The sequence below is a fragment of the Nicotiana attenuata genome, chromosome 9 (assembly GCF_001879085.1).
Source record: "Nicotiana attenuata strain UT chromosome 9, NIATTr2, whole genome shotgun sequence".
In the NCBI taxonomy this organism is placed as follows: Eukaryota; Viridiplantae; Streptophyta; class Magnoliopsida; order Solanales; family Solanaceae; genus Nicotiana; species Nicotiana attenuata.
In genome coordinates this window covers 24,635,300-24,650,265 of record NC_031997.1, presented here as the reverse complement: position 1 = coordinate 24,650,265, position 14,966 = coordinate 24,635,300, and positions in this window count along the sequence as shown.

Genomic DNA, 14,966 nt, shown 5'->3' with positions numbered 1-14,966 from the left:
TTAAAAGCTTGCGCGAAAAGTAGAATACAATGTTCAAATTAAATTTGTATAAATTTTGAATTCCTTTTTGGGAAAGGATCTAATAAAGAGACCGTGTCATTCCTTTGGATGGGAGGGAGTAGAATTGAACATAATAGTATTTATTTTTATTATTGTTTAATATTTCTATTTTTGACCTGCAAAATTGGTCAAATGAGACTTCATACAAAATACCGACAATTTGGGACATGGTAGTGTAAGATGTTTTTGGATACTAATATAATATCTGAGTTCAGGAATATTGTCACGATCCTAACTCCGGTCGTGATGGCGCCCAACACACTGCTAGGAAGCCCGACCAATTAAATAACCTTAACCATTTTACTCAGTTCATGAATTAATTAACACAGATAATTACTAAGTCAAAATACTAAAATCCGAGAATAGAGTTAAACATGCGAAAATCCCAAAGTATAAAATAACTACACATCCCGAAGAATCCGGTGTCACAAGTCTGAGCCTCTAATACATGAGTATCAACCTACTACATATCGTTCTCTAGAAATGGGGAAATAAAATAAATAGGATAGAAGGAATATCAGGACTGCGAACGTCAGATGCAGACCTTGAAACTCCCAGATGTGATGCTAGGCAGAGAAGTCCTCACTCAGCCTCAGTAGTACCTGGATCTGCACGCAAGGTGCAGGGAGTAATGTGAGTACTCCGACCCAGTGAGTAATAAACATAAATAAAGGCTGAGAATAAGAAATCCTGATTAGGCACAAAGTAATCCTATAAATACAGCAACTTGAACCCAAAAGCATAAAATCAATAAATCAGTGAAAACAATTGTAGAAATATCACAACAGATAAATAAGTAAATGGCAATCAAAATATGCAATGCAACACATAGACCTGTACTCTCCAGTACCCGCTGCGGCGTGCAGCCCGCTCCATTTATTTATCGTCAACGGCGCTCACTGGGGGTGTGCAGACTCCGGGAGGGGCCCCTTACGGCCCAAGCGCAATAATAAGCCATATCGTGGCATCAACTAGGCCCTCAGCCTCATATCAATATCAATATCATACCGCTGCGGCGCGCAGCACGATCCCATACTCAGTCCAAAATCACATAAGCCTCTCGGGCACATTAATATAGAAATATTTAGCCCAAACTTCATTTAAAAATATTAATTAAGTTTCTAGTTTGAGAAAAGTGGCTGAGTATGCAAAACAGTATTAAATACTAGGACTGAGTTCAATTATCTGTAAATATGGTAAGAAACCAGCAAAAACAATCCCTGAGGGTTTCAAGCAGTTGGCACGAAGCCCAATTATGATGATTAATCCATTTTATAAGGATATCTACTAAGCTTAAATCAATTAGGTAGTAATTTTATTAAGCGGGACAGACCAAGTCACGATCCCCGACGGTGCTCTACCCCACGCCCGTTATCCGGCGTGCAAGTCACCTCAACATAGCACTACAATGTGCAAATTCGGGGTTTCAAACCCTCAGAGCAGCATTTACATCTATTACTCACCTCAAGCCGGCCAAAATCCTAGCTCGATATGCTCTTGCCTTTCGAATCGACCTCCTCATGTACCGAATCTGATCAAAACCACAACGAATACGTCACAATATGCCAATGGGACAATACCCAATCGAAAGCAATCGAAAAATAGCGAAAATCTAGAAATTAGCAAAACCCGAGCCCCGGGCCCACTTCTCGAAAATCAGAAAATTTAACATCAACGGATTCCTTATCTCGCCACGAGTCTATACATATAAAGAACACCAAAATCGGAGTCCAAATGACCCCTCAAATCCCCATTTTAACTCTCTTAAGTTTCAAGCCCTAATCACCATTTTTGCCTATTAATTCCTTGAGTTTTCAGCTCTAATCTATGTATTTACACCATAAAATTGTGTTTTAGACTCAGAAATCCTTACCTCAAAGGAGTCCCTTGATTTCTCTCTTCCAACTCGCCCAAATTCTCCAAGTCCGAAGTGAAAATTATGAAACACTTTAAAATTTCGCGAAGGAGAAATTAAATATCACTGACCAGTTATTTCCGCATTTGCGGCTCCTTAGCCGCATCTGCGACTTCCGCTTTTGCGGTTTAAAGTAGCTTCTGCGGAATAAACTGCTTCTGCGGTGACAAGACCGCTTCTGCGGCTCCCGCATCTGCGATTCCATTTTCGCATTTGTGGTTTCCCCTTAGATCTCCAAAATCCGCATCTGCGGTCACTTTGTCGCATCTGCGACACCGCAGATGCGGTCGCCCTACTCGCACCTGCGATCCCTGCCGCTTCTGCGGCTCGCTCTTCGTTTCTGCGGTCCCATTTCCGCAGAAGCGAAAATACCAGAAGCAGCAGTTATTTTTTATTCTTACAAGTCCAAAACTTCCCGTTAGCCATCCGAAATCACCCCGAGGCCCCCGGGACGACAACCAAAAGCACCAACCCATCCTATAACATCATTCAAACTTTTTCCAATCATAAAAACACCCCGAACAACACTAAAACCATCATTTCTCATCGAATTCAAGCCTAAGTTTTCCAAAAACTTTCAAAACACGCATTCGATCAAAGACCTAACCAAATCACCTCCGAATGACCTGAAATTTTGCACACACATCCCAAATCACCTAACGGAGCTACTGCAACTCTCGGAATTCCATTTCGACCCTCGGATCAAAATCTCACCTATCAACCGGAATTCGCCAAAATGCTAACTTCGCCAATTCAAGCCTAATTCTACACCAGACCTCCAAAATTACTTCCGATCGCACTCCTAAGTCACAAGTCATCCCTTGAAGCTAACTGAATCATCAGAAATCATATCCGAGCCCTCTAACACATAAGTCAACATCCGGTTGACTTTTCCAAAACAAGCCTTCCTTAAAGAGACTAAGTGTCTCATTTCCTTCTAAAACCAATCCAAATTAACTCGTTCACACCCAACATTGATAATGAAGCATAAAGAAATAGAAAATGGGGAAAACGGGGCAGTAACTCACGTGACGACGGGTTGGGTCGTCACATCCTCCCCAACTTAAACAAACGCTCGTCCTCGAGCAAGTCAAGAAACATACCTGAAGCCTCAAATAGGTGCGGGTATCTGCTCCGCATCTCCCGCTCGGTCTCCCAGGTAGCCTCTTCCAAGGGCCGACCCCTCCACTGCCCTTTCACCGAAGCAACATCCTTTGACCTCAACTTCCGAACCTGACGATCCAAAATGGCTGCTGGCTCTACATCATAAGTCAAGTCACCCTCCAGCTGAACTGTACAGAAATATAGAACATGGGACGTGTCCCCAATGTACTTCCGGAGCATAGAAACATGAAAAACTGGGTGCACGCCCGACAAGCTAGGTGGCAAGGCAAGCTCAGCCACCTCCCCAATCCTCCTAAGTACCTCAAAAGGCCCAATGAACTGCGGACTCAGCTTCCCTTTCTTTCCGAATCTCATAACACCCTTTGTGGGTGAAACCTTCAGTAAGACCTTCTCACCAATCATATAGGATACATCTCGGACCTTCCTGTCCGCATAACTCTTCTTCCTCGACTACGCTGTACGGAGTCTCTCCTGAATCACCTTCACCTTCTCCAATGCATCCTGAACCAAATCTGTCCCCAATAATCTAGCCTCCCCGGGCTCGAACCAACCAACTGGAGATCTACACCGCCTCCCATACAAGGCCTCATACGATGCCATTTGAATGCTGGACTGATAGTTGTTGTTGTAGGCAAACTCTGCAAGCGGTAGAAACCGATCCCATAACCCTCCAAAATCAATAACATAGGCGCGTAACATATCCTCCAATATCTGAATGGTGCGCTCGGACTGCCCGTCCGTCTGAGGGTGAAAAGTTGTGCTCAACTGCACCTGAGTACCCAACTCTCGCTGAACAGCCTGCCAAAACTGAGAGGTGAACTGAGTGCCCCGATCTGATATGATGGAAACTGGGACACCATGCAACCGAACAATCTCCCGAATATAAATCTCTGCCAGCCGCTCTGAAGAATAAGTAGTACAAACCGGAATGAAGTGCGCGGACTTGGTCAGCCTGTCTACAACCACCCAAATAGCATCAAATTTCTTCAAAGTCCGTGGAAGTCCGGTAACAAAATCCATAGTGATCCTCTCCCACTTCCACTCAGGAATAACCATCTGCTGGTGCAAGCCACCCGGTCTCTGATGCTCATATTTCACCTGCTGACAATTAAGACACCGAGCTACATACTCCACAATATCTCTCTTCATCCTCCGCCACCAATAGTGCTGTCTAAGATCCTGATACATCTTCGCGACACCCGGATGAATGGAATACCGCGAGCTATGGGCCTCCTCCAATATCAACTTCCGAAGCCCATCCACATTGGGCACGCAAATCCGGCCCTGCATCCTCAACACACCATCATCCCCAATGGTCACATCCCTGGCATCATCATGCTGCACCCTGTCCTTAAGGACGAGCAAATGCGGATCCTCATACTGACATTCTCTGATGCGGTCGTACAAGGAAGACCGAGAAACCACACAAGCCAACACCCGACTGGGCTCTGAAATATCTAATCTCACAAATCGGTTGGCCAAGGCCTGAACATCAACTGCAAATGGCCTCTCCTCAACTGGAATGTATGCCAAGCTCCCCATACTCACCGACTTTCGGCTCAAAGCATCGGCCACTACATTGGCCTTCCCCGGGTGATACAGAATAGTAATGTCATAATCCTTAAGTAACTCCAACCATCTACGCTGCCTCAAATTAAGATCCTTTTGCTTGAACAAATGCTGAAGACTGCGATGATCAGTGAATACCTCAGAGGATATGCCATACAAGTAATGCCTCCAAATCTTCAATGCATGAACTATAGCAGCTAGCTCCAAATCATGAACGGGGTAGTTCTGCTCATGGGGCTTCAACTGACGAGAAGCATACGCAATAACTCTACCCTCCTGCATCAAGACACAACCAATCCCAACTCTCGAAGCATCGCAATATACCGTATAAGAACCTGAAGTTGATGGCAAAACCAATACTGGAGCTGTGGTCAAAGCCGTCTTGAGCTTCTGAAAGCTCTCCTCACACTCGTCCGACCATACAAATGAGACACCCTTCTGAGTCAACTTGGTCAAGGGCGATGCAATAGAGGAAAAACCCTGAACAAGCCGGCGATAATAGCCTGCCAACCCAAGGAAACTACGAATCTATGTGGCTGAGGACGGTCTAGGCCAACTCTGCACCGCCTCTATCTTCTTCGGGTCCACCTGAATACCCTCGCTGGACACCACATGTCCCAAGAAAGCCACTGAACCGAGCCAGAACTCACACTTGGAGAACTTTGCATAAAGCCTCTCCTCTCTCAATCTCTGCAATACAACCCGCAAATGTTGCGCGTGCTCCTCCTGACTATGCGAGTATACCAGAATATCATCAATGAACACTATGACAAATGAATCCAGATAAGGCCGAAATACAGTGTTCATCAGGTGCATGAACGCTGCTGGGGCATTGGTCAGCCCGAAAGACATGACAAGAAACTCATAGTGACCATACCTAGTCCTGAAAGCAGTCTTGAATATCTGAATCCCTGATCTTCAACTGGTGATAACCCGAACGGAGATCAATCTTGGAAAACACCTTCGCTCCTTGAAGCTGGTCAAACAAATCATCAATGCGAGGCAGGGGATACTTGTTCTTAATTGTTACCTTGTTCAATTGCCTATAATCGATGCACATTCTCATTGTGTCATCCTTCTTTTTCACAAACAGAACTGGCGCACCCCACGGTGACACACTAGGCCGAATGAACCCCTTGTCCAGGAGCTCCTGAAGCTGCTCCTTTAATTCCTTCAACTCCGCTGGTGCCATACGATATGGCGGAATAGAAATGGGCTGAGTGCCCAGCACCAGGTCAATACCAAAATCAATATCCCTGTCTGGCGGCATGCCCGGCAGGTCTGCAGGAAACACATCGGGAAAATCCCTCAACTGGGACAGAATCAATGCTAGGAGTCTCAGCTTCAACATCCCTCACAAACGCCAAGTATGAAAGACAACCCTTCCCAACCATTCGCTGGGCCTTTAGGAATGAAATCACCCTGCTAGGAACATAGTCAGTTACACCACGCCACTCGATCCGCGGTACACCCGGCATAGCCAAAGTGACTGTCTTGGCATGACAGTCTAGAATAGCATGACACGGAGATAACCAATCCATGCCCAAAATAACGTCGAAGTCCACCATGCTCAATAGCAGTAAATCAACTCGGGTCTTCAGACCCTCAATAGTCACCAAACATGACCGGTACACATGGTCTACAATAATAGTATCGCCCACCGGGGTAGATACATGAACAGGTAAAGCAAGACACCCTCGGGACGTACCCAAATGATGAGCAAAATATGAAGACACATATGAATAGGTAGAATCGGGATCAAATAATACTGAGGCGTATCTGTGATAGACTGAAACAATACCTGTAATGACAGCGTCTGAAGCAATGGCATCTGTCCTGCCCGGCATAGCGTAGAAACGAGCATGGCCACCGCCTGATCGATCTCCACCTCTGGGACGACCCCTGGCTGCCTGATCTCCACCCTTAGCTGGCTGGGCGGGTGATGAAGTAACTGGAGCAGAAGTCGAGGGCTGGCCCCTCTGCTGATGCTGTCTGCCATGAAGGCGAGGGCACTGCCTCCTCAAGTGACCAAACTCTCCGCACTCATAACAACTGCCCGGTACTGGAGATGGGGACTGATGGGAACCCCTCGCACCGGAGTGACTAGAAGATGCACTCGGCGCAGAAGAACCCTGAACTGATGGGGCATGAGATGAACTCGGAGCTGGAGGGCACTGAGTGAAGACTGACCCTGCTGGGGCCCATGATGACCACGGCCTGAAGATCCCCCATGATACTCTGGACGGGCCGACTGAGCAGGCCGGAAAGAACGACCTCTACCCTGCTGAAACTGGCCCCTCGAAGGAGCACCACTGTAACTGCCCGATCCACGAGTCATCTTAGCCTCCCTCTCCTCTCGCTCTCTATGGCGAACTGACTCGATCTCACGAGCGATATGCACCACATCCTCAAACGTAGCACCCAGTACTCTCTCTCTAGTCATCAGAATACGGAGATGGTAGTTAAGGCCATCCACAAATCTCCTAATCCATTCACGATCTGACGGAACCATCCAAGTAGCATGACGAGCCAACTGTGAAAACCTCATCTCGTACTAAGTCACTGTCATATCCCCTTATGTCAACCACTCAAACTGCCTACGCAGCTCCTCCCTGCGGGACTGAGGTACATACTTCTCCAGAAAGAGAGCGGAGAACTGCTGCCAAGTCAGAGGTGCTGCACCGGCAGGCCTACGCCTCTCAAAGTCCTCCCACCAAGTAAAAGCAGCCCCCGTGAACTGAAAAGTGGTAAATGCCACACCACTCAACTCAAGGATCCCTGCCGTACGGAGCATACGCTGACATCTGTCAAGAAAACCCTGGGCATCCTCGCCCTCAGCACCACCGAATATCGGAGGCTGGAGCCTACCAAACCTCTCGAGACGACGCTGCTCATCGTCTGGCAGAGCTGGAACCACGAAGCCCTGAGCTGGTGCAACCTGCTGAGCTGGAGGTGCATCTGGCGTCTGTAGTCCCTGCACCGGAATTCGCCAAAATGCTAACTTCGCCAATTCAAGCCTAATTCTACACCGGACCTCCAAAATTACTTCCGATCGCACTCCTAAGTCACAAATCATCCCCCGAAGCTAACCGAATTATCAGAAATCATATCCGAGCCCTCTAACACATAAGTCAACATCCGGTTGACTTTTCCAAAACAAGCTTTCCTTAAAGAGACTAAGTGTCTCATTTCCTTCATAAACCAATCAAAATCAACTCGTTCACACCCAACATTGATAATGAAGCATAAAGAAATAGAAAATGGGGGAAACGGGGTAGTAACTCACGTGACGACGGGTTGGGTCGTCACAAATATTTTAGTGGTGGAGGTGAAAATCAAGAATCCGTAACATACTAGAAATTGTAATAGAATTTGAAAAGTAGATAATGAGAAGAATAGAATGTTTTTATTGATATGTAATGGAATTGGAAATGTTACAATGTATCTCTACATTAGAACTACATTGACGCCATTGATAACCTGAAGAAGAAGAAGAGAAAAAGGTTAGAAATGAGAAGAACGAGAGAGATAGGTAGAGAGAGAATTGGTTAGGAAGTTGTAACTGAAAATTACCAGAATTAGTCTGATGCTTCCTTCCTTCTTCTGCATATTAATACTCCTCACTTAAGCTGAATTATTAATGAGTTAATTGATGGGCCTGCTAATTGTAAATAGGCCTGCTCTATCTATCTCCATTGGCCCAATAGTTGTAAGACCACTTCATTTGAGCCCAAAGCTTAATCTGGTACACTTATGATATAACCCCCAATATAGAAATAGGGTCCCCATATAGAAATATCCGCCTACTTTCCTAATTCATTTCTTCAGACATTACAATCCCTACCTCTCCAAGAACGACCTTGTCCTCAAGGTCTTTGTTGAGCAACAAAATCAGGGAATCTGCTTTTGATATAGCTCCAATCCTCCCAAGTGGCATCCTCCTCCCTTAATTTGCCCATTGTACCAGAACTTTCACCCCCACACCATTATGTTCTTTCACCATACACCTTTGAAGGATTGCAACAGGCTGGATCAAGATTCATCCTTCACCATCACAAATTGGTGGATGTGTCTGTGGAGTAATGGATGGACCAACACGCTTCTTCAACTGAGAGATGTGAAAGACAGGATGCAGCTGAGACCCTTCAGGAAGCTCCAGCCGGTAAGCCACTGTTCCGATCCTTTGCATGACCTTGTAAGGTCCATAAAAATGAGCACATAACTTGACATTTCTCCTGACATCGATGGAAGATTGTCGATATGGCTGTAGCTTAAGGTATACTAGATCTCCAATCTCTAATACTCGTTCAGATCTTAGCTCGTCACCATAGAACTTCATTCTAGATTGAGCCCGAGTCAAATTGTCTCTTAAGGATTGTAGCATCTGTTGTCTCTGAGCTAGGCACTCTCGAGCTGACTGATGACCAATCTGTGGTAAGGACCCCATTGGAAGTTGTGGAGGAGCATACCCATAGAGTGCCTGAAAAGGTATAGTCTTGAGGGAGTTGTGATAGTTGGTGTTGTACCACCACTCCGCTAAGTGTAACCATTTTCCCCACTGCTTAGGATTATTGAAGACCATAGCTCTCAAATAGGTTTCCATGCACCTGTTGAGTCACTCTGTCTGCCCATCAGATTGAGGGTGGTAAGCAGTGCTCATGTTGAGCTTAGTGCCTAAAGCTTTGAAGAGATGTTGCCAGAAATGGCTGGTGGAAACAGCATCTCTATCAGAGACAATAGTCTTTGGCAATCCATGTAACCTGTCTATTTCCTTGAGAAATAATTCTGAAACATCTTGGGCTGTATAGGGATGTCTGAGTGCCAGGAAGTGCCCATACTTGGTCAATCTATCCACTACTACCAAAACTGCATTTTTGTGCCCAGAAATGGGTAAACCTTCTACAAAGTCTAATGATATGTCTTGCCAAGCCTGTGTGGGTACAGGGAGGGGATGTAGAAGCCCAGGTGGGTGAATGTTTTCTGATTTAACTCTTTGGCACACATCACACTCACTTACCCATTTGCAAATCTCTATCTTCATGTTTGGCCAATAGAACATAGACTGTATTCTCCTATAGGTGCCTTGTTGGCCTGAGTGCCCTCCAATAGGTGACTGATGCAAGGCCTCTAAAATCTTGGTTTTCAAAGTAGTGCTTCTCCCAATGTATATCTTGTGTTTATACCTTATGACTCCCTGTTGCAATGAATAATCTGGATTGGTGGAGAGAGAAATTGATTGTTCACTGAGTAATTGTGAGGCTAAAGGGTCTGATTCATAGCTCTCACAGACTTCTTCAATCCATGTAGCCTGAGTAGTGGAAAGGGCTAAGAGTGTAGAGTCTTCCTCATATCTACTGGATAAAGCATCTGCCACCTTGTTTTCTACCCCCTTTTTATATTGTACCTCATAATCCAGTCCCAGAAGTTTTGTCAGGCCTTTCTGTTGTAATGATGTAGTTACCTTCTACTCCAGTAAGTACTTTAAACTCTGATGGTCCGTCTTCACAATGAAATGCCCTCCTTGTAAGTAGTATCTCCACTTGTCTATGGCTGATAGCACAGCCATATATTCTTTCTCATAAGTAGAAAGTCCTCTATGCTTAAGAGCAAGAGCCTTACTAAAATAAGCTATAGGTCTGCCAGACTGCATCAAAATAGCTCCTATCCCAGTGGAGCATGCATCAGTCTCCACTACAAAAGGCTTAGTAAAGTCAGCTAGAGCCAAAACTGGTACTGTTGCCATAGCTTTTTTCAGTTGCTGAAAAGCCACTTCTGCTTCTTCATTCCATTGAAATGCATTCTTTTTGAGTAGGTTTGTTAGGGGTCTGCTAATCACCCCATAGGACTTAACAAACCTCCTATAGTAGCCTGTGAGCCCTAGGAAACCTCTAAGGGCCTTAATATATTTTGGCACAGGCCAGGACAACATAGCTTCAGTTTTAGCAGGATCAGTAGCTACCCCCCTTCCTGAAATGATATGTCCTAGATATTCTACCTTGTCCTACCCAAATGAACATTTGGACAATTTGGCATACAGCTGCTCCTTCTGTAGAACTTCTAGCACTGTTCTAAGATGAAGTGCATGAGTTTCTAATGTAGGACTGTAGACTAATATATCATCAAAGAACAGCAACACAAACTTCCTCAGAAATGGTTTGAAAACATGATTCATTAGGCTTTGAAAAGTGGCAGGTGCATTGGTCAAGCCAAAGGGCATGACCTTGAACTCATAATGTCCTAAATGAGTTCTGAATGCAGTTTTAAAAATATCACCATCACTCATTCTGATTTGATGATAACCAGCCCTCAAGTCAATCTTTGAATAGATGCAAGATCCATTGAGTTCATCTATTAAATCATCTACCAAGGGTATAGGAAATTTGTCCTTAACTGTCATTTTATTAAGCTCTCTATAGTCAATGCAAAATCTCCAACTACCATCTTTCTTTTTAACTAGAAGTGCTGGTGAGGAGATTGGGGAATGACTAGGCTGGATAATTCCATTTGTCAACATTTCATTAACTTGTTTCTCTATTTCATTCTTCTGAAAATAGTTATATCTGTAGGGTCTGATACTTACAGGTGCTGCATCAGGCTTGAGGGGAATATAGTGATCATGGTCCCTCCTTGGTGGTAAGGACTTTGGCTCTGCAAACACCTTGGGAAAGTCCTGGAGTACTAATCTTATCTCTTCAGGTAATTCTGCTGTCACTTCTACTTCCTTAGCTGAGATTGAGAATAAGTGTGCCCACAACACCTGTCCCTTCTTTAGCAATTGTTTAACCCCAGAAGCAGTCATGGCCTGTAGTTGGCCTTCTTCAGAAAATCCCTTCAATTCCACTCTTTTGCCATTGACACTCACTTGGAGTCTATAGCCAATAAAATCAAATAAGACTAGATTGTGTTTCCTCATCCAGTCTACTCCCAATACCATGTCACACCCTCCCACATCTAACAATTTTAGCTTGTGCTCAAATTCAATACCATGTATCTTCCATTTGAATGAAGAAAAGGAATGATAGCTCATCAAATGACTGCCATTAGCTGCAGTAACCCTCATAGGTGCATCTTCCTTAATCACACACCCCAACTGTTTGGCAGAACTGCTAGCCACAAAACTATGAGTGCTGCCACTATCAGCTAAAATTATCAACTTTTGTTTCTCATACATCCCTTTTAACTTGATGGTATTAGAGGTCACAGTTCCTGATAAAGCATTGAGGCTTATGGCTTCATCAGTTACCTCTTCTTGAACATTCTCAATTTCTTCTATTTCTTCTATTCTCTAACTTTCCTCTATTGCCTCTTGATGAGTAGTACCATGCAAGGTGTTCAATTGCTTATCCTTGCATCGATGACCTGGGAAGTACTTCTCCCCACACCTATAGCATTCACCGCTGGCCTTTCTTGCTTCAAACAATTTATTACCAGAGATGGTGGAATTAGAATAACTCCCTTTCTGTATATTCCCAAATGTTCTACCCTCTGCTGTCCCAGTATGTGAATTATACTGGTTTGACTGTCTTCCTGCACCACCTCTACTTTTTCTACTTATTGAATCCAACAATTCCTCCTTATGTCTAGCCTTTTCTACAGCTTGACTTAGGGAAAATGGATCAAGCATTTTGACTATATGCCTGATTTCTTCCTTAAGTCCTTTTGAAAAATCCTAGAAAGAATTCTTCAGGAATAGTTGGGTGTTTGATTAGTACCCAAGCTTTCAAATCTTCAAACTTTTCTAGATATTCATTTACTGTTCCCCTTTGTTCAATTCTCTTAAATTTTCCCAGTAGATTTAGATGACTATTATCAGAATTATTAAATCTTTTACGAATCTCCTCAACAAAATCTGGCCATCTCACCATTCCTCTACTCAATTGATAGGAGAAAAACCAAGACTCAACCCTCCCATTTAAGTGAAGAACTGCAGTGTCTAATTTTTGTTGTGGGTCAATTATACGATTATAATGAAAGTACTTTTCATATTTTCGCAGCCAAGATCTGGGATCTCCCTCTTCAAAGTATGGGCAGTCCACTTTAGCAGCAGTGTTGTTCGAGTAGAATTTTCCAGATGAATTCTCCTGTGGTTCCATCATCCTCATTCTGCTGCTCGATCCATCCATTTGGTGAGCCTCAGCTGGAGCACTACCAAGGATTCCATCCTTGCTCACGAACAACTTATCCATCATGATATCAATTTTGTGATTTAGATCATCCATTTTGGAAGTGGATTCCAGTTTCTTATTTGTTTCTGCCATGTAACTGTGTAACTGGGTCTCCAGTTTTTTGACATTTTCCTCCGTGGATTTGGCTCGAGTTTCTGGTGTTGTCACAGTGCCAGGATTAGGCTCTGATATCAATGGTAATATACTAGAAATTGTAATAGAATTTGAAAAGAAGATAATGAGAAGAATAGAATTTCTTTATTGATATGTAATGGAATTGGAAATGTTACAATGTATCTCTACATTAGAACTACATTGACGCCATTGATAACCTGAAGAAGAAGAAGAAGAAGAGAAAGAGGTTAGAAATGAGAAGAACGAGAGATAGGTAGAGAGAGAATTGGTTAGGAAGTTGTAACTGAAAATTACCAGAATTAGTCTGATGCTTTCTTCCTTCTTCTGCATATTAATACTCCTCACTTATGCTGAATTATTAATGGGCTAATTGTAAATGAGCCTGCTCTATCTATCTCCGTTGGCCCAATAGTTGTAAGACTACTTTATTTGAGCCCAAAGCTTAGTCTGGTCCACTTCTGATATAACCCCAATATAGAAATAGGGTCCCCATATAGAAATATCCGCCCACTTTCCTAATTTATTTCTTCAGACATTACAGAATCCTTCTACCGAGCTTTCAGCAGTGAGATTCTGGAGACTGCTTTCAATGTAAGACAGATGCTTAATCCAGCAAAAGAATTACTCAGTGTTTTGGTTCACGTTACTTGCAATCTTAATTACTTGTATTTGCTCTTATAATTCATTAGACCCCAAGGGACACGATAGAGGGGCTATTTGGACAACAAAGAAAGGGAGTATTTGTCAAAGCATCTGAAGAGCAAATTAGAGCAATTAGCGAACACGCTTCACGCTCCACTAAGCAACAAACTAGAGGTCCTTTCAATCTATTGAATGAACGCCCATTACTTGAAAACAGATTTGGACACTACTTTGAAGCAACCCCAGAGAGATTCGAACAGTTGAGGGATTTAGATGCTGCTGCTGGTATCATGAACATCAACCAAGTAAGCTGACTTTTCAATTTAAATAATTTCAGAGATGACCTTACATTGGATTACTTTCGTAACACTAACGTCCCTAGTGTTACGAAATGGACATATACTGAATGGAGCGATATGGACGATGAAGATTTATATAACCGAACCTTGCTTTTGAACGTTCTAGAATTAATTTTGCAGGGGGGAATGTTATTACCAGTCTACTGTACAAGGACAACATGGTTTGTCATGATTGTAGAAGGAAATGGGCGCTTTGAAATGGCATGCCGTCATCTTGGTAGCCAAAGCCAGAGAAGGCGGCACCACTACCAGAAAGTCCAAGGTTCTCTATCAGTTGGTGATGTTATGATAANCCCACGCTCGCTACCCGGCGTGCAAGTCACCTCAATATAGCACTACGATGTGCAAACACGGGGTTTCAAACCCTCAGAACAGCATTTACATCTATTACTCACCTCAATCCGGCCAAAGTCCTAGCTCGCTATGCCCTTGCCTTTCGAATTGACCTCCTCGTGTACCGAATCTGATCAAAACCACAATGAATACATCACAATATGCTAATGGGACAATACCCAATCGAAAACAATCGAAAAATAGCTAAAATCTCGAAATTAGCAAAAAACCCGAGCCCCGAGCCCACTTCTCGAAAATCAGAAAATTTACCATCAACGGATTCCTTATCTCGCCACGAGTCTATACATATGAAGAACACCAAAATCGGAGTCCAAATGACCCCTCAAATCCCCATTTTAGCTCTCTTAAGTTCCAAGCCCTAACCACCATTTTTGACCTTTGATTCTTAATTTTCCAGTCTTAATTCATGTATTTGTACCATAAAATTGTGTTTTAGACTAAGAAATTCTTACCTCAATGAAGTCCATTGGTTTCTCTCTTCCAACTCGCCCAAATTCTCCAAGTCCGAAGTGAAAATTATGAACCCTTATGAAATTTCGCGAAGATGAAATAAAACTTCACTGACCAGTTATTTCCGCATCTGCGACTCCTTAGCCGCATCTGCGACTTCCGCTTCTGCAGTGATTGCACCGCTTCTGCGGA